Source organism: Tupaia chinensis, unplaced genomic scaffold (genome assembly GCF_000334495.1).
Source record: "Tupaia chinensis unplaced genomic scaffold, TupChi_1.0 Scaffold000141_1, whole genome shotgun sequence".
NCBI lineage: Eukaryota > Metazoa > Chordata > Mammalia > Scandentia > Tupaiidae > Tupaia > Tupaia belangeri.
In genome coordinates, this window is record NW_006159611.1 from 1,598,193 (window position 1) to 1,618,838 (window position 20,646).

Genomic DNA, 20,646 nt, shown 5'->3' on the forward strand with positions numbered 1-20,646 from the left:
AGAAACCAATTGGGACCATCTCTGGGGCAAAGTGCTTTGGTCCAACCCCTTCTCGTCGCCCCACCATGCTCTTCACCCATCCCAGCATCCTCTGTGCCTCTCGGTGTAGCTTAGGTGTTCTAATGCTCTCCAGCGTCTTCCGCTGAAATCATGTGTTCCAAAACGAATTTACGCTAACGACCTGGGAACAGTGCATGCTCCCTCTCAGAGATGAAAGGGGCTTTGGAGGTGAGGGAATGCTGACCCTGGTGATGGAATTGCGGATGGCATCTGGCCAGTTGGGCCCAGGGCGACAGAGGTGTTTCTGCGTCGTGGTCCGGACCCTGTAATGCCAGGGGCTGGGCAGTGGTGCAGCCCTCCGTAAGGCCGGCTGACACCCCAGAGGCTGCCTTCACTGAGCTGCAGACCACCCAGGCCAACCCTGAACTCCTGTGTCAGGAGCCACCCCAGTCATGACACGCTCAGTAGGAAGAGCCCACGGGAGGGGGACGATGAGTCATTCCAGTTAGATTCGTTTTCTCTCTGCTTTTCCCAGTTCATTTTCCTTTAATTTCCTTTGGGAAGTTCCTTCATCTGCAGAGGCTTGGCTGGCCCTGCTGTGAGGTCCAGGCTCTGGGCCTTTGCAGAGTTCACATCCTTGGTCTCTGGGAGGACAGAGTTGCTGTCAGTCTTCAAGGCAGCGTGTGGCACCTAGTGGTACCACAGTGGGTGACATCTCCTCCTGAGACTTGTCAAAGGCCATTTATGGTATTAGGGGAGGCCACCATCCTCGTAATCCCAAGCGGTCTTTGTAGCTCCAGGGGGCCCTGAGAAGGGTGGTTTGCCCATCCGAGCGTCATTTCTGCCTCGAGCGTCTGCCGTCAGATCGTTGGACGATGATTCGTGCCTCGTAACTTATTTAGAGTCGATCGATTTATCGCGCCGGTGCACTACGTCAGATGCCTAACATGAGAACAAGCGTGATTTTAGAGAATGGTTTTATCTTCCACAGTCGAGACGCCCAAGCAGGCGTGTAGGTTTTCCTCTAGGTGCTAGCTCACTCGCTCTGCAGTGCGCTTTGATCAGATAGAACCCCTGATCTTCCTTTCAAGGGGGCTCTTTCTTCAAGGTTATTTGTACCTGGTGGTTTGATCTTGCATCCTCACCCTTGATTACTGCAAGTAAAAACGAAATTAGTAAAATATTTGTATTCAGAGAAAGTCAGATAATGGAGGCTCTTTACTTGTTTAAAAAATTCGATGTTCCCGTGAGATCGACACGTTAAATCCGTGTAATTGGGTTTCTCCGTTGCCGAAATGTCTTCCTCAAGATCCGTCGCTGGGGCCCTGTGCTGGGCGTCGGATAAATGTCATATAAAATACTGCAAAGGCATGGTGAAAGATGCATGGTCTTCTGGGAAGTCGTTTCCGTCCTTGAGACCACGTGGTTGTTCAGTGGTTAGGCCCATGACGTTCGCTTCACGCAGGCTTGGTGTGCACACGGCTCTCCCGCCTCCTCCGTTCCACCCGTCCGTGTAGCTCCCGCCGGGATTCCGTACAGCACACGGAATTTCAGCCGTTTGTTTGCGGCTCTCCTTTTCCAGCCACTGAATGATCGGGGATGCGTAAGTGAACGTCGAGGAGCGGGGTGGAGAGTACAACTGAGCAAACAGTAATGAGATACAGGACTTTATAAAGGTAGGAATGGCTGGAACAGAAGCGCACTGTAACTCAGACCCAGAACAACCACCACGGCAGCATAAAAACAGAGAGCTTGGGACCAGCAGTTGGCGTAATGGCTATGTCGCTGGACTCCCATGTAGTCGACCGTGGCTCAAGTCCCGGACCCGCTGGCTTAAACTCACGCCGGGCACGTGTACGTGTATGTATGTACATTTCCAAGATCCCGAGAAAAGAATGGAGGAGAAGGGATTGCAGCATGACCATCCCCCCTGGGGGGTGATTTCTTGCTTTCTGTCTCTCTGTCTTTCTGATGAGTGCACGCGCCCTATAGCAAAAACCTCTCCAAAACACAAAACAAAACAAAACAAAACAAAACCACAGAGATCACATCTTGTCCCCCAGTTTGGTCAGGCTCCTTTTGGTGGTGGACAGTAGCGAGAGTGGATGTGAACCTTTCATTTTGACTGTTGGCATCTGCTTCTCCATGCAAGTCAGAGAGGCCCGTCTCTCGCACCTGCCGGTCTCTGGTGCGTCCCCCAACAGCAGCCTCTCGCCCGATGCCCTCGTGGCCGTGCCCTCCCAGCATGCCGTGTGGGAATCCTGACCCCTGAGGTGATGGTATTAGAAGGTGGGGCTTTGGAGGAAGGCACTGGGTCATGAAGACAGAGCCCTTGCGAACGGATGGGTGCTCTATAAAAGGCGCACGCTCACCCCTCCGTCACACGAGGGCACAGGGAGGCTGCTGTCCCTGAGCCAGCAGCCCTCACCGGACGCTGTGTCTGCCTTGATCCTGGACTTCGCGGTCTCCATAACTGAGAAAGCACTTTCCATGTTTGTCAGGGGTGCGATTTACGTTATTTTGTTACAGCAGCTTGAACAGACTAAGACACTGACCCCTCCACCCAAACAACTTTCCAAATTACAGGCCTGATTGTGTCATTCCTCCCTTAAAAACCACTTACTGCCTCATCATCATCTTAAAAGAAAAGGAAGTCGGGTGTCCTGGCATGGCCCGCCTGCAGGTGCTTCCACGCTTCCTGCCCACCCATTGTCACACCAGCCATGTGCGCTGCTTGCTCGGGCCCTGAGCTCGCCATGCGGTTCCTCACCTCCACTTGGAATGGCCTCTTCCTTTGTGCTCATGGAAAGCCCATCGCCAGCCTTCCCCAGTCAGCCCAGGGTTAAGTGTCTTGAGACCCTTCCCTTCCTTCTCTCTCTTGAACTGCTCTGTTGCAGCCTCTCTCTTTCTGTCGTGTTACTGCATTTCCATGTCACCTCTGGTGCCCAGGAGGGGTGGGTCTAGCTCCTCTGTCTGGCCCAGGGACCCCAACAGTACCAGCTACACTGTCGGAGCCCAAGTCCTATCGGGAATGAGCTAGACTCGGGCGAAGAGAGAGGCTTGCCTTGCCGGACACTTGTGAACGGTGGCCGTGACAGGTGCAGGGTGGCCTGGAACCGCGAGTGTGTGGCTGCTGTTTTTGGTGAAGCCCCCTTGCTGGTCTAGACTACTTGGTTCTTGATCCTCAGAGTAGAATCTGCAGGCCAGTAGCATCAGTGTCAGCGGGGAATTGGTCAGCGTTGCACATCGCCTGAGCTCACCCTGCTCCACTAAGGTGGATGCTCGGGAGGGGACCACGGTCTGTTTGAGTAGGCCCGCCAGGTGATCACCAAAGCAGTTCCAGTTTGAGAAGCACGGTCCTTAGGAGTAAGGAAGTCAGGGTTTCGTTACATGCTGGCCTCCTGGCTTGAATTCAGGGCCGCTTAATTCGTTCATGAGGGAGATGGCGAGGGACCGCCGTCAACCGACGGGCATTCTGAGACCCCGGTTATATCTCCTCTTCGGCCTTAGACTGGATTCCCACAGTCCTCCACTCCTCATGGCAGGACAGAGCGTTCTGGAGGATAAGATCTAGAGCCTTTGTTAATGTGGACAGAGCTATCTGGAATGTAAAGGCTGTTTGGATCAAGTCCACTAGCCTCCAGGGTTGTCCTCCTGCCAGCAGGAGTGGGAAGGAGACAGCACCAGTGGTGGACGGGTCACTGCCTTTGAGCTGGGGAGGCCTGGGTTGGAAACCTCCCTCCAAGCCTTAGCAGTCTGCAGACTCTAGCTTCCCTGGTCTGGGTTCCTCTTGTGTAGAAGGGGAGGATCCAGTGGGACTGCAGGTATGTGGAGCTCCACCAACCCGATCCTCACCCCTTCCCCACCACCTGGCAGGGGCCTGGCCTGGGCCAGATCTGCAAGGGGGTTCAAAGGTCGAGCAGCTCCAGTCCTCGTCATACTCTGAGGCCACAGTACCACCATGAGGTTCCAGCAAGGTCGGGCAACCTTGGGAACCTGGCCGGTCAGCAGGTAAGAATGCCGGATGTCATTTAGGTCTGCATTTCAGATGATGGCACTTAAGTCTTAGTGTCTGCGTGTCCATGCGGTATTTGGACACGTGTGTGCTCCAGCGTTGCTCTTAGTGTCCCCGTGTCCATGCGGTATTTGGACATGTGTGTGCTCCAGCGTTGCTCTGTCTTAGTGTCCGCGTGTCCATGCGGTATTTGGACATGTGTGTGCTCCAGCGTTGCTCTGTCTTAGTGTCCGCGTGTCCATGTGGTATTTGGACACGCGTGTGCTCCAGTGTTGCTCTGTCTTAGTGTCCACATGTCTATGTGGTATTTGGACACGCATGTGCTCGAGTGTTGCTCTGTCTTAGTGTCCGCGTGTCCATGCGGTATTTGGACACGCGTGTGCTTCAGCGTTGCTCTGTCTTAGTGTCTGCGTGTCCATGCGGTATTTGGACATGCGTGTGCTCCAGTGTTGCTCTGTCTTAGTGTCCGCATGTCTATGCGGTATTTGGACACACATGTGCTCGAGCGTTGCTCTGTCTTAGTGTCCGCGTGTCCATGCGGTATTTGGACACACGTGTGCTCAAGCGTTGCTCTGTCTTAGTGTCCGTGTGTCCATGCGGTATTTGGACACACGTGTGCTCCAGCGTTGCTCTTAGTGTCTGCGTGTCCATGCGGTATTTGGACATGCGTGTGCTCCAGTGTTGCTCTGTCTTAGTGTCCGCGTGTCCATGCGGTATTTGGACATGCGTGTGCTCCAGTGTTGCTCTGTCTTAGTGTCCGCGTGTCCATGCGGTATTTGGACATGCGTGTGCTCCAGTGTTGCTCTGTCTTAGTGTCCGCGTGTCCATGCGGTATTTGGACATGCGTGTGCTCCAGTGTTGCTCTGTCTTAGTGTCCGCGTGTCCATGCGGTATTTGGACATGCGTGTGCTCCAGTGTTGCTCTGTCTTAGTGTCCGCGTGTCCATGCGGTATTTGGACACGCGTGTGCTCGAGCGTTGCTCTTAGTGTCCCCGTGTCCATGCGGTATTTAGACACGCGTGTGCTCTAGCGTTGCTCACGGCTTACCTGACGCCCCACGTTCAGTGCAGCGCTCGGTTGCACTTGGTGGGCGGTGCACCTGATTCTGGCCCCGCCAGCACCAGCCCGGGGAGTGCCTTTCCCCACACTCCCCACTCCAGGACCCCCAGAGGTGACATCGTGGTCATCGCTCTTTCCCACGTGGTCGACGCACAATTTCAAGTCAGATAAGGCGTGAAAAGCAGTGGCCCGGGCCAGCGTGGTGGCTCACTGGTACCACAGTGCTCGAGCCATGCTGGATCCTTATGGAAGGCCTGGGCTCGAGTCCCTAATGGGCCAGTGCCATGTGGGGCATGCGCGCCCATGATCCACGCAGGCTGGGAGGGTGGGAGAGGCGGACCGTGGTGTGACCCAGCTGAGGGTGCTTCTCTTTCTCTGTCTCTCATTCTCATGAAAGAAAGAAAATTAAAAAAAAAAAAATTTAACAGGCAACCACCATCCCTTACAGGATTCTGTGGTGTTTGTTTTCATTCTCCAAATAGGTCTAATTACGGTAAGAAGGCTTTACTAAATCTAGCAAGTGAGCTGGAACTTAAAATATTTGCTTGTTTTTTGCCCCTTTGAAAATGCTTCGCAATTGAATTATTTAAACTAGAAAGGGATGAGGGGGTTAGGAGGGAGGGCTGCCTGCCCGGAGCTCAGCCAGGGAGGGTACTAAATGTGTAAATGTGGTTATCAGGAGATCAAAGACCCAAGGAGAGGCTCCTTTGATCCGAAGCTTGCAGACTTGCAGTTAGAGCTGGGACCTCCTCCCCTCCCTTCCCCTCCCTTCTCCCTTTCTTCATGGACACCTGGAAGTCCTGGACCGAGGCATGCCAGGGAGAAGCCCGGCCTTGGGGGCCAAGTGTGCCCTGACACCGACACCAGAGATGTAATCCCTCCCAGAGGAAAACCCCTTTCCAAATGCAGTGGCTTCACTCACTGTCTCTGAGGGGAAACAGTAGATGGGAACACCCTCCCCGATTTTACCTGCTGTCCCTGTGGACTGGGGGAGTCGTGCTTCTCTTCCTTTGGTACGAACAGGAAAGGCACCAGCTGGCTGGGCTAGCGCTTGGTTTCTGGATTTCCACATTTGGGGGGCTGTCAAATCTGAGTGGGCTCTGCTTCGCACCCGCCACATTCTACCGGGGGGGGGGGGGTCCTCGTGGGCCCGGGGGGGGGGGGATCCTTCGTGGCTTTCCTTCGTAGACAGCATGTACCGTCGCCCCCAGAACCTTCTCTGTCTTCCCATTACCTAGAGAAACAGCTGATGGCAACCTCTAATAGGCCTCTCTGCCAGCCTTTACCTCCAGCCCATGGGCAGACGGAGGCCTGGAGTGAGGACTAAGTCTGTGCAGACCTCCAGGCCTCCCCTCACTCAGAGTCCCGGCTGCCTTCCTGACCTTTAAGGTGGTCCATGGCCTGACCCACCTACCTCTGCAGACTTGGCTTCCATTCAGCCCCACCTTGAACTTCACCTGGAAACGTTTGTGTTCAAGAAGTTCATTTTCATTGGAGATCCATCCCTTTCTCCCTCCCCCGACTGTCTTCCTTCGCCGCTGCCCTCAAGGCTGTCTCCTCTGGAAATCACCCCGCAATCCTCCATTCCTGCCCCACTGCCCTTCTGTACAGCACCTGCCCGCCTCTGCCCTGCCTTGACCTCACTCTGGCTCCCTGGGCCCCTGACTGCGCTGCAGGCTCCTCGAGAGGAGCACATGCCTCCTTCATCTTTGTATCCACGCGACTCCGGAGAGAGAGGCAGAGAGGATGCTCATGAGCGTGTCTGAACGCAAGTGAAGCTGCTCAGAGTAGGGACAGAAATAACATGGGCAGCAACAAACGGACACCGATGTGGGCCAGCAGATGACATCGTGGTTACGGCGCTGGACTCCCATGGGGGTCCGCTGTGGTGTGAGTGCCGGGTTAAAACCCACACCAGGTGTGTGTGTGTGTGTGTGTGTGTGTGTGCGCGCTAGGCCAAATCCAGAGAGAACAGAGGGGAAGGGATTAGGGCGTGGCCATCCCCCAGGGCGTGATTTCTTGCTTTCTGTCTCTCTGGCGAGCACAGCAAAAATCTTTCTCTCTAAAAAAAGGCAGGAGGGGCTTTGATGACATTCTGATTTTGGTAACACCCTTTGAGGAAAATCCATTTTGCTGATGAGGAAACGAGGGTCGAGAGTAGGAGCTTGGCAGAGAGTCAGAGACACAAGCAGAGCAACAGTAGTGTGACCGCATACACCCAGAGCACCTTCGGGGAAGGACCAGTGGGATCCAGACGTGTGTTCATCTCAGTGGTCACTGGGCATCTGCAGGCATTGCTGTGGCAGGGGCTCCTGATCCAATCACACATAAAAGGAGGGTCTCTAGAGGCCGTCTGTTTGTCCTCTTCATGTAGAGTTTTAATTTCACAGAACCAACCTGATGGTAAAATTAGCTAACGGTCTCTTGAACTTAAAAATTCATTCATTGGGACCAGCAGATGGCGTTATGGTTACGTTGCCCGGCTCCCACATAGTCAACTGTGTTTTGAGTCCTGGACCTGGTGGCTTAAATTCACGTCAGGCACGTGTGCATGCATGCCCAAGATTCCCAAGAGGAGAATGGAGGAGAAGGGATTGTGGTGTGGCCATCCCCCCAGGGGATGACTTCTTACTTTCTGTCTCTCTGTCTCTCTCTCTCTCATTCCAGCAAGCACACGTGTCCTATAGCAAAAATCTCTCTCTAAAAAGAAAAAGTTCATTCACCGGGGCCGGCAGGTGGTGTTGGGGTGAAGGTGCTGGACTCCTCTATGGCTGTTTGGAGTTTGAGTCCTGGACCTGGCGGCCTGAAAACCATGCTGGGCACGTGTATGTGCGTGCCCAAAATCCCAGGAGGGGAATGGGCTGTGGAGCGGCCACTCTTCCCCTCACTGTCTCTGTCTCCAGCAAGCGCACACACCCTACAGCAGAAACCTTTTTAAGACATTCATTCATCGGTCCATTCAGCAGCGTTTATTGGCGACTGACGGGTGAGGGAGTGTGGCAGACGGAGGTGTGACTTACAGCGAGGAACCCTGCCCTAGTGAAACTGCTGTGGAAAGCCAGGTGCCTGGAGAGAGGACTTGGGTAGCGTGGAACATGCTCAGCACTGGCTCAGCCCTGCGTGGTCATTTCATTAAGGGACTCCCAGTGCTCATGCACAGTGGCAGGCACCAAGAGCCACATCACAAGCATTTCAGAACCTCCCAGGAGTTCCTGACCGGTGGGTTTGTTAACTGCAGCAGAGAGGGCTGTAAGCGTGGAGGGAATTATGGAAGATACCCGTCGGCTCAGTGAACCCCTAGGAGGGCTGGAGGACCAGGCTTGGACAGGGCGGAAACAAATATGCTTGGCGGACAGCCCTCGGCAGTCTGGGCCAGGGAGGAGCCATCGCTGCTGTCTGCCCGGTCGCCGGCTCTAGGTACATGTGTCGCCAGTACCATGGCTGCCCCAGAAGAGCTGCTCTCTGCTCACACATGCTGACATCACCCGCTCCCGACCCCGATGGGTGCATGGGGTTGGCGAGCCCTGTGCATGCGGAGTCTGTGCCTCAGCTGCAAGGGATGCTGGGAATATGGTATCCACTCTGTAGCCATTATAGAAGGAGGGGCTCTGCCTCCCCAGAAGACTTAAGGGAATTCTTGAACCCCGGAAGGGCATCACTTGGCCCAGAATGGCCACTTGGCCCAGAATAGTCACAGAAGTTAGGTTTTTGTTTTTAAGGATTGAAGTATCTCACTAATGGCCACACCATACAATATGAAAACTTTGTCCCTAGTACTAGTAATTGAGCTCCTGAACAGCCTTTGGTAATTAGGTTCACCCACTTTTGCAAACATAGTTTCTACAGAGAATATTTTATGGGAGTGATGGAAGTTTAACCACACGCCTTTCTTTCTCAAAGTAATGAAAAAAGAAACAATTTATTGTGGCCTCCCTCCATCTCTTCCCTCCTCCCTCCTTCCCTGCCTACCTGCCACTCCTCCCCTTGGCCTCCCTTCCTCCGTCCTGCCTTCCTGTTTTTCTTCCTTCCTTCTACAAATGCTTGCAACATCCCTACTCTCTGCCAGCCCTTGAGCTGATGCTAAAACATCAGAGATAAATAAGACATTCTCTTTGTCATCAAGTTGTCCCCAATGTCACGGAGGAGAGACGGATCTTGAACAAATAATCATCCTAAAATGTTGGTGCTGTCAGAGGGAAATCTAAGCACAGTGCAGTTGGGTCACAAAAGCAGGGCTGTCTCTTGTCATCAGGAGGTTAGAAAACGTCATAGAGGAGACACGTGGTGGGACAGTGGCACGCAGCTGGGCCCTCTTAGGAGAGGTCTGGGGTTTGTGTCTGGGGCTCCCTGAGCACATGGGCTCATACCCACCTGCAGCCCAGGCTGGCTCAGACTGGGTGTGGGTCACAGTGTGAAGACCCTAGTGGGCACCTATCCCTCCCGCTCTGTCTCTGTCTCTGTCTCCCTGAAGAAATGAATAAATTTAAGAAAAGAAAAAGCTTTATAGAGGGACGAACAGATGGCATAATGGCCATGTGAGTGGGCTCCCACATAGGTAACCATAGTTCAAGTTCTGGACCCGGTGACTTAACACTCATGCTGGGATGTGTGTGTGTCCCAAACCCCAAGAGGGGAATGGAGGAGAAGGGATTACAGCGTGACCATCCCCCCTGGGGGTGATTTCTTGCTTGCTGTCTCTCTGGTGAGCGCATGCACCCTGTACCAAGAATCTCTCTCAAAAAAATGTTTAAAGTTTTATAGAGAAGATGATCCTTGAACGGAGTCTTTCAAGCTGAAAGTCACCACCAGGCTGAAAGCAGGGGGACATTCCCAGGACAGGGCACACATAATGACCCAGTTGTGGAGGGGGAGAAGAGGCCCTCTGAGAACTTGGGTGTCTGGGACATTGAGCTGGAAGAGAGAAGCAGCCAGTGGACTGTAGGGGTGAAGGAGGCCCCTGATAAGGTGATGGGTTTATATTTTCATAAGATTGCTTTGGTCACACCGAGGAGGCAGACTGGGAGAGGGATTAAAGCCAGGGAACCAGCTGGGAGACTCCTGCATCCAGGCGGAAGATGTTGAGCAGTAGCGGGTGCAGAAGAAAGCAGGGGCAGGTTTGCAGGAGCTGGCTTCCCATCTGCAGGGCTCTGTGGGACTGGGGAGAGGGCTGCCAGTAGTTTCCCCGCAGGACCAGGGCAGGGAGCAGGCTTTGGTCTAACGAGAGGGGCTGGTGGGGTGGGGCCCAAGATGACACTTCAGTTTTTGACCGTGCAGATTTTGAAGGACTTGTGCACGGTCCCGGTGGAGACAGAGCATTGCTGGGCGGGTCCAGAGGGCCAGAGCTCAGGGGAGAGGGCCCCCGCGGTCGGGTCAGAAGTAACGACACTCGCTTCTTTTTTATGATTTATTTATTCCTTCTTCAGAGAGAGTGAGCAAGAGGAGTGCCCCTCGGACAGGGTCCTCACGCCCAGCTGTCTGGGTCCTCGGCTCGCGTGGGCGCATGCCTTGTGCGCAGAAGGAGGCCCCAGCATGCAGACCTAGGGCTTCCCCTGCGGGTCCACGTGCGTCACCCTCCCCTACAAGATCCCTCCCGCGGTATCTTACCGGGAAATCTCTGGCTCCCCTCGTGGCTAGGAGAAAGCCAGTAATGTCTGTCCTGCAGCGCACAACCGGGAAGGGCAGGCTTGGGCCCTGAATTCCAGGGTGAGAACTGCAGTCTGCACCTTCATAAATCTCAGACTCTAACGGAGGAGAACAAGGCTGCGCCTAAGCGGAGAGCCAAGTTCTGGCAGTGGAAGGACGCAGGCTTGGCAGCAACTCGGGGCCTTTCCGTACAGATCCGGCCCCTGACTTGCCTTGTGATGGGGGGAACGTGAATCTGGGCTTGATTCATTCTGTCACCAGACGAGAGCTCGGCAACCTCCACGGTCCCCTCTCGTCCTAAATCAACCGGAACGATTGGCGGCCCAGCCCTGCACAAGCGAAGCCACAACCTTTTGTTTCCAAGTTAAACCTGCCGAGCTCTTGGAGATTTCCAGTCCCTCCCTCTGGGTTATCCAGGTCCCTCAGCTCCAGTAGTAGACGCCTTCTGCAGAGAAGACGGTCCCATGTGGCCAGTCTGCTCGGGAGCCTGCAGGCGTCCTGTGTGCCCTGGTCACGGCTTACCAGACCCACGCGGTCCTAGTTGGCAGGACCCTTCTCTGTGAGAGGCCGCTGCTGCTCTGCCTTTGCACCTGTGGCTCTTCAGGGCGGGGTCGTGAGCTGCCCCTGCTCCCAAGGCCCCTCACGCAGCCCAGCCGTGTGCCCAGTGCTGTGCAACAGGAGGGCTTCGCAGGCCCAGACACGGCCTCCGCCAGGGCAGCCTCCCATCCCTCAGCAGTCGTGGGACTGGCTGTGGGCGTCGCCCTCCCGCCGACATCACCGGGGGGTACGTTCCGGCCAGCCAGACCGCTGTCGTCTCCCCAGCAATCGCGCATCCCCACATGGTGGCCACGTGCAAGTGCCGACCCTGTGCTTTCCCTCCCTTTAGACAGAACGGTGAGGACCTAGCCCAGACCGCCCCGAGGGCTGTGGTGAGAAAGTCCACTCCGTGGCATCGCGGGGGGTGGAGGAGAGAGGAGGCAGCTCAGCAGGGAGTGTGGGAGAGCAAGCTGGGGGCTGCGTCAGAAGGCAGAGCGGTCTAGAAAAACATCTCCGTCGCTTGCACAATCGTCCTCTGACCATGTGTCATCAAATGCGAGACCCACCTCACCTGGCAACACGGCTTCTGCAATCGGCCATTTCAGTCCTCTCTCAGTGTTACTAGCCTGGCCCGGCCTTGGCTGGCAACCAGCCCGTAACAAAAACATTGAGACATGAATAGCCAAAAGTGCAAGAGAATTTTATTGTCTTCACAAGCAGATGAAAATGTGGGGGCACAGGGCCAGAGAAGAGGCTTGTAGTGGGTGTCTTTTGGTGTCTTCAGTTTTAACAGTTATTTTTTTCCCCAGTAGTAATGCATCACCCTGTTCAACTTTCGGTGAAGGACCTGGTTTTATGGAGAAGTTTACATTTCATCTGAAAGCTAGAACACAGAATATTCAGCTTCGTTGTTCCCTGAAGCGTTCTTTGAAAATCAGGATTCTGTTTTTCCTTCTTCTTCGCCCTGTCTATCAGGGAAGCCACAGAGACGGGGCCCAAAGGTTGTCCTTGGCCATGGCAGGCTGGGTCAGGGGCAGATGAAAATGTGGGGGCACAGGGCCAGAGAAGAGGCTTGTAGTGGGTGTCTTTTGGTGTCTTCAGTTTTAACAGTTATTTTTTTCCCCAGTAGTAATGCATCACCCTGTTCAACTTTCGGTGAAGGACCTGGTTTTATGGAGAAGTTTACATTTCATCTGAAAGCTAGAACACAGAATATTCAGCTTCGTTGTTCCCTGAAGCGTTCTTTGAAAATCAGGATTCTGTTTTTCCTTCTTCTTCGCCCTGTCAAAAGGAAAAGCCACAGAGACGGGGCCCAAAGGTTGTCCTTGGCCATGGCAGGCTGGTTCAGGGAGATCGAAATCCACAGCCGCTAATTCCAGGACCCTGTGCCCCGTCTAATGCAAACTGAGGAAGGGGACTTGCTGATTCCTGCTTTTGTTAATTAGAAGTTTGCAGAGGCAAAGTACGTCAAGCGAAAGGTACAGTTTTGTAACTAGTGGTCATTATAATTAAAGTTATTAGTTAAGTAAGGGCTGTTATTTGGGGTAAAAACAATCAGAAAGAAGTTTTAGCAGTTAAGTCCAATTCACAACAGTGGCAAGCTTTTTGGTTTTGGGTTTTTTTTTTTTTTTCTTTCTTTCTGGAAAACAAACCACCTTGGGCAGCGTTCTGTGCTGTGCCACGGCTGGAGGGCGGACAGTGACCTGGCCCTGCACTGTTGACTCTGCCGGAAGGTTAATTAAGAGAGCTGCTAGTGATGATAAAAGACCGGCACCTTCGCAGTCTGCGTTGGCAGAACCCATGACATCAGCAGAACCGATGTTTGTCCAGTACCGAGAAGACACCCCAGAGGCACTTAGGGGAACAGGCTGGCAGAGACCTCGAAGTCCAGAACGGGGTGTCCCAAATGTCCCAGAGTTGATTGCTTGGAATTCCGTGGGCCTTTTCTTCTTTGTGAATTATACACACAGAAGTGTCTAGGGCCCCTGGTCTGCATGCCACACCTGGTCGGACTGTAATGGGGTGATCACGAAGGCTCACCGGTGGGGTCAGGCGGCAGGGTTCTGATCTGTCTGTAACCACAGAGCCATGTGCTGTGTGACAGTGAGCTTGAAGAGGTGGGTTTCCATTTCTAGACTGTGGGTGCCTTCAACTCAGTCTCTTCTTGAGAGAACAACCCACCTCTCCTATATAGCATCTTCACTTGGGAGAAATAAGTTAAAACCCCCCCGGTAGAATGGGGCGTGGATGCCTGGTCTGTAGAGTGCTGTCTCCACACCTGGTGGGCTGAGCGAGGCAGAATCCTTTCTGCTCCTTCTAGTACTGGGGTGAATGATATGTACGGTTAGTGAGTATAAACCCAATGACTTTTGACAGACACATATACCTGTGTAAACAGCAACCCAATCAGGTTACATTTTTAATCAGTAAAAATCTTACTTAGGGGAACCAGCAGTTAGCATAATGGCTATGTTGCTGGACTCCCACATAGTCGACCGCGGTTCGTGTCCCAGACCCGGCGGCTTAAAACTCACGCCGGGCACGTGTGAGTGCGTGCCCAAGATCCCAAGAGGAGAATGGAGGAGAAGGGATTGCAGTGTGACCCTCCATCCCCCCTGGAGGGTGATTTCTCGCTTCCTGTCTCTAATGTCTCTCTCTGTCTGTCTGGCAAGCACACACACCCTATAGCGAAAATCTCTCAAAAAAAAAAAAAAAATCTGACTTAGATCCTACTGCCATTACCTCCCCCTCAAGAGCCGAACCCTGTCTAACCGAGAATAGTTTTGCCTGTTCTGAATCACTGTTGAAGTGGAATCATTTACTGTGCCCTCCTTCATGTCTGCTTTCTTTAGCACAGCCTAGTGGTTTTCAGATTTATCTAGTTTGTTGCATATTTCAAGAATTCATTTCATGTTGTTTAATATTGAATTTTTAAAATATGCCACAGTGTATTGGGTTGTCTGAAAAGTCACGACACATCTTACATAGAAAAAAAAAAAACCATCATGGCTCTTCCAACAACCTAGTATTTATCCATTCTCCTATGGAAACATTTTTGGGTTGTTTCCAGTTTGTAGCAGTTAAGAGTAAAGCTGCTCTGAGTATTTTTATGAAAATCTGTTTGAATAAGCACCTTGAATGGAATTAATGACTCATAGGGAGATAGATTTTTAACTTAGTAAGAGCTGGGCTGTTTAGGTTGTTGGTCTATAAAGCAAACCCGGGCGTCATCTGTGGCCCCAGTCAGTGTGCCGGGATGCCCTCCCACTCGTGCCCCCATGACCGGGCTTCTTTATTGTTTTATCGTGAGCAGTATTCATCATCCTTGTCATTTTTCACTGCTGTGTAACGTGCTCCGCCTCCCGCCCCGAATGCTTTACAAATTTAACTCTGTTGACCATGATGTACGAATCTGAAACTTGCCTGATACTTCTTATCTTTCATTAATTTTGGAAAATGCCCAGCTGCTCTTGTTTAAAGTCCCCCCTATTTTTCTCTCCTGTCCTGTAAACTCGTTTACAATATCCTGTGCTATTTCTTGTTGTCCCACAGGTCACTGAGGCTTTGCTCATTTTTGTTTCAATAGTCTCTGTCTTCATCCGTTTAGAACATGCCTTCAGGTCAATGGTATTTTCTTCCGTAGTGTCCAGTCTTCTGCTAAGCCTGTCCAGGCACCTGTTGTTTCAGATTGTTTGACATTACTATTTCCATTGGTTCTTTTTTTATAGCTTTAGTGTTTTGACTGAGATTTGTTTTCTCTTACTTTTTATTTGTTCATGTTTTGTTTCACTTTTCTTAATGCCAGAGGATGTGTGCATGCAGCAGAGAGAAAGAATGTATATAGGAAAAGAAAGAAAGAAAGAAAGAAAGAAAGAAAGAAAGAAAGAAAGAACGAACTCCTCCCCCCCCCCCCCAGAGCGGGGATTGCCACACAAAGGATCTGCTATGAAATCTTTTTCCTCCTTTTTTCCTTCTCATTAGGATCCTGGGCATGCATGTCCGGCATGTTGCTGCCAGGGCAAGGATCTGAACTGCAATTGGCCACAGTTTGGCCCCCGCTATACAATGTTTAACCACTATGCTGCAGTACTGGACCTATTTCATATCCTTAAGGATATTCATGGTAAGTGTTTTTAAATCGTTGTTCATCCCAACGCTTGGGTCATTTTTCAGTCTTTCTCCACTTTCCCGACTTGCCTACAAATACTACTGTCTGCTTCTGTGCAGGTCTAGTAATTTCTGATTGCACGCTAGGCATTGTAGGTGGAGGGAAAACTGGATTGCATTGCTTTCCTTTTTACAGTGTTGTTTTGGTTTCATAGGCAGTTACATAATTGCTAGATCTTGGTCCAGTCAGACTTTGTTTTAGGCTTTCTACAGGTAATCTACTTCCATTTCTACTTCCAGGAAATTTTAGGGTATGGTCTTTACTCTTGGGCAGGGTTTGTACTCATGAAGTGGGGCTTTACAAGAGTCTTAATCTAATACGCTATATTTTTAGCCAAGGGTCCTCTGCTGTGGCTGGGCTGTAATCCCAATGTCTCTAAACTGTGTGATTCCTAATATCTCTGTTCAGTTCCCGGGCTCCTAGTAGCGGGTTTCCCAGAACCTTGTACATGTACCAGGGAAACCCCATGAAGAGTTCTTGGGCCCCAGCTCGGTATGGCATCCTCCTTGCTGTTGGCATGCCCGCACCAATTCTAGCTGCCTCCTAATACTTTTTGAATAATACTGGTAATTTGGAGCAGCATCATATTTTTTCTGATTTTAATGGGACTTCCCTTAGTAAGTCATCATTAGTATTCCATTCTAATTTTACATAGAGATTTATCATGATTACCAGTTGAAATGTATTCACTGCCCTTTTGTCATGTATTGTATAATTCGTACTTTCTCTCTTAAATTTATTAATGGGATACATTGTTGATAAAATTCTTAATGTTTTTTCTTAGATTCTTATAATAAATCCTTATTTTATATACTGTTAGGTGTGCTTTTAACTTTTTTAGGCCTTTAACCTTGAAATTACTAAAGCAGAATAACATGTTTTAAAATGTAGGGTGCTTTTTAAAAGAAAATAATAGGAAAAAATTTCATACAAAGGCAATTCAATAAGTGAAAAAAGGCTTTATGTTTTCCACTTGTGCCTCTAAGATGATTGCATATTTAAAACTGCAAATTCATTTATTTTATTTTATATTTTCTTATTTACATCTAATTGTTGTGTATCTTTGTGGAGTGGTTTTTTTAAAAAAATGCACGCAATGTGTGATAATTAAATCAAGGATATTATCATATTCATTATCTTCAACAAAGAACATTACCTTATATTGTAAACTTTTTTTTTTTTTTTTTTGGAGAGATTTTCCCTGTAGGGCGCGTGCGCTCGCCAGACAGACAGAGACATAGAGACAGAAAGCGAGAAATCACCCCCCGGGGGGATGGTCACGCCGCCATCCCTTCTCCTCCATTCTCCTCTCGGGATCTTGGGCACGCACGCACACGCGCCTGGCGTGAGTTTTAAGCCACCGGGTCCAGGACGTGAACCGCGGTCGACTACGTGGGAGTCCAGCGACATAGCCATTACGCTAACTGCTTGTTCCCTATATTGTAAACTTTCGATATTTCATTCTACACACACACACACACACGATTGGCAATGCCCCTTTTTAAAGTTGTGATATACTTACTGTTCCATAACCTATTTGCTTGTTTACATGCCCTCTTGTGTATGTTTAATGCTTTTTCCTAAGTAGCGTCCCCCATCCCAACCTCTGTGCAACCTCTGGTATCTAGTTTCTCACTCTACTCTGTGTCTCTGAATATTTCCATATTTGTCACAAAGTGCAGACAGAATATGTTAAGTAGGGACATACCGTGTTTTTCTTTCATCATCTGGCTTATTTTCCTTAGCATTAAATTCTCTAGATTCATTCATTTTGTATAAAATGGCGGGGTCTTATGGTTCTTTATGACTGAGTAGTACTCCATTGTGTATATGTGCCACATTTTCTTCATCTAAGACTGAGTCGATATTATGAAATAAAAGGAATTTAGAAACCTAGCTCTGCTGCTGTGAACCAGGTGGTCTTGTTAAATCACTAACCCTTTCTGAGTTTTGGTTACCTTTTCTGTAAAATGGGGGTGCAAATCATCCTGGAGGTAAAAGTGAGAATGGAATGTGGTGATGGGTGTAGACATAGGTCATGGGGGTTAAGTTATGGGACAGTGTTAGTGGCTATTCTTTATTACCAGTGGTCCCTGGGACTGTACCACTGATATGGAATGTTCCCTGTTTAGAAACAGGATATGGAAAGAGGCTTTTGGCCCTGGTTGTCAGTGCCTACCACTGGATTCACTGCCCCTGCTAATGAGGACTCATCTCTGAGGGGCCCGTGGTTCAGAAGGTCGTGAAAGAGGAAATAATCCACTCTCACGTCTGATCTGGGGAGAATGGCAAAGGGAAAAGGGAAAAGGAAAACCATCTGTCTCTGAGTAGGAAAGAAGATAAATAAAAGAAAGTCAATTCTGGAGACTGTACCATCTCAAAGGTGGAGTTTTCACACTGTCTCCAGTATCCTTGTTCGAACAATTTCATCGTTTCTCAGAGACAGCATGGGCAGTTATATGAACACTCCAATTCAGCTGCCTGAAAGCTTGAATTAATTTTTACAGGCAGTCCTGGAAACTTAATTACCTATTTTGTTTAAAAAAAAAAAAACAACTCTGAATTTAAAAAAAAAATTTGCTTTATAACATAAGCCAGCTTCCTATTTATACTCAGATCGTTTAAGTCCCTATCACTAGCTCTCCCTTGAAATGGCTCAACATGAGGCAGTTGTGCTTACGAACGGCTCTGTGTGGGAAGGGAGCTTTCGGAGGGCTGAAGGGTGTGATCAAACGTCAGGATAGGGCTAGCCCCATAGCCTAGTGGTTAAGGGAGCCAGATCCTGCATGACTAACTGCTGTTCCAGTTCTGACTCCAGTGGCTTGAAAAACACACTGTGTATGTGTGTGTGTCCCAAATCCTAACAGGATGGAGAAAAGGAGGAGAAGGGGGCCACATCCCGTTGGGGGTGCTCGCTCTCTCTTTCTTTTTTCTGGTAAGTGCTCGTACCCAACCAACGAACCAACCAACCAACAAGTTCAGGATATACATACGTACATTTGGGGGTGGGGGCTGCTCTCCTATCTGGAAAGTCATGGGTTTACTTCAGGAAGATCTTCAATGAGCATCACCAAAGGATTGAGCTGAGTGTTAGACGTTCAGAGCAGCTCTGATGTGACCATCCAGAACCAGCCTAAGGAAGAAAGGCCTCGTGCTGTTGTTTTGCAAGCTTATTTACAGGATGTGTGCACTCAAGAGAGCGTAATAACCCAGAGCTGACCCCAGCTGCAGGGGGAATGAAACTGTGGATTCATACCCATGCTCTCTCCCTAGTCTCTCTCTATTCCTTGGGTCATAAAAGACCTTGCCCTACTGTAGTTGGATAGACAGATTTGAGATTTGCTTCTGCCTCCTTTCTAGTTGGCTGTGCAGTAAAACTTGTTTCAAGACCCAGTGTCATAGTGGTTGGCATTTGTGAGCACTGGGCAATGGATCTGTGTACTCAGAAACGGACACCAGGCAGTAAAGAGAATGGAGCATTCCAAGCAATTGTAGAGTTGAAAGTATCCCGAAGAAAATTCTCGTAACCTTATTTCTGGCTAGGTGGCCAAAGTATCACATGTACCCACACAGAGCAATGAAATGTATGTGCACATGTTCCTTCAACCTGAGGCTCTGGGTAAGAACTGTTAAGTATGATAGCTCCTGTCGTTTGATACAGTAGTTATAAGGATGTAAGCACATTCACTTGAATGGATTTAATCTGTGTGTTAGACACTGGGCCAGTGAAATTCCTGGATTTCAACTCTTCTTGTTTTTCTTTCCTCTTATTTTAAATCCTTAGCTCTTCTCAGGGTTTAGTGTTCTGGGAGATCACCCTTGCCTAAAATGGTGGCAAGAGAAACCCTCTTTATAACCATAACAGAGAGTGTTTAGTGGTGAGAGAAATATCTCTGCAGTCCAGGCCAGAGACCCTGAAGACTGGGAGAGAACTTGGGGTGCCAGGCAGCTGTCTGTTAGTGGTTCAATGCCCGTGGAATTCTCCTGTTCATTTGCAGTGCCGCCTGCTTCACGGATAGCCTGGTTTGCTGTTTTCTTAGGAGACTGACTGTAAAGATAAACTATGCTTCCCCATTGCTATTTTTTTGGCTTTCACAATCCAGGAAATAGGCCAGCCTGATTTTCCATTTGTCTCCCCTGAGAGACTCAAAATTGATTCATGCCGTTGAATTAGCTTGGGTTGATGCAGAGAGGCCAGATACTCTTCAAAAATAGTGATGGAAAAAGAATTAAAAAAAAAGAAAACAACTCAGCAAGAGAAAAACATAAGGAAAAAGTGAAAATGATGATGTTTATTGCTGTTTTAATGGACTTCGAAGGGCTAAAAAAACATTGAGAAATCAAATTAATGACCTGCAATATAAGCTCAAATTAAGAAATATCAGATTGGAGGGCCATCTTGATGGGGCAAAAGGAAGAGAAACAATGACCTTTTCTCCCCCTCACATCCCCCCACCCCCAAAACCACATTGCAAAACTGCTTTGGATGAATAATTTTAATTTTTTCCACAAGCTGTATCTCCCTTTTCCCAAAGCTTCTTGCAGTCAAAGCAATCCTCACTTTCTCTGTGGGATGAGAAATTCTTGCAGGGAAAAGGCAACGATCTTAATTGCCTCTGGCCCGGGATGGGTTATTGTTTCTGGGGAGAAGCTGACTAGGCCACCCACTTGGATCATTTTCTAGAACCAAAGTTAAGAGTTCTAAATGTTAGAGTCAAATGCTTATGTGACTAATTCCAACGGTCATGTTTAAAACATAGGATTGGGGCCAGACCCGTGGCCTAGTGGTTCAGGAGCCAGATCTCACATAGCCAACGGCCGTTCAAACCCTGGCCCTGGTGGCTTGAGAAGCACACTGCGCACGTGTGTGTGTGTGTCCCAGCTCCTAACAGGATGGAGAAATGCAGGAGGAGAGGTCATGGCGTGACTACACCTCCTTGAGGGCGCTTTCTCTCTCTCCCTCGCTCTGGTGAGCACAGCGACCCTCTGGCCATTGAAGAAAAGCCACAGAATCAGGTACACTGTTCTCCCGATGACGGTCTTTCCAGGATTGCGCGGTCGAAAGAATGTTTTTGAAAACTGAAGAGGAGAAGGTTTTAGAGAGAAGGTGAGACCTAAGGCCTTTGCTCTCCCCCTGATCCTACCTGGACATGTCAGAGTCTCTTCCATAGAGTGGATGAGCGGCATTTTATCGATGGGACGGCAGGGCACGCCACTTCCACCCT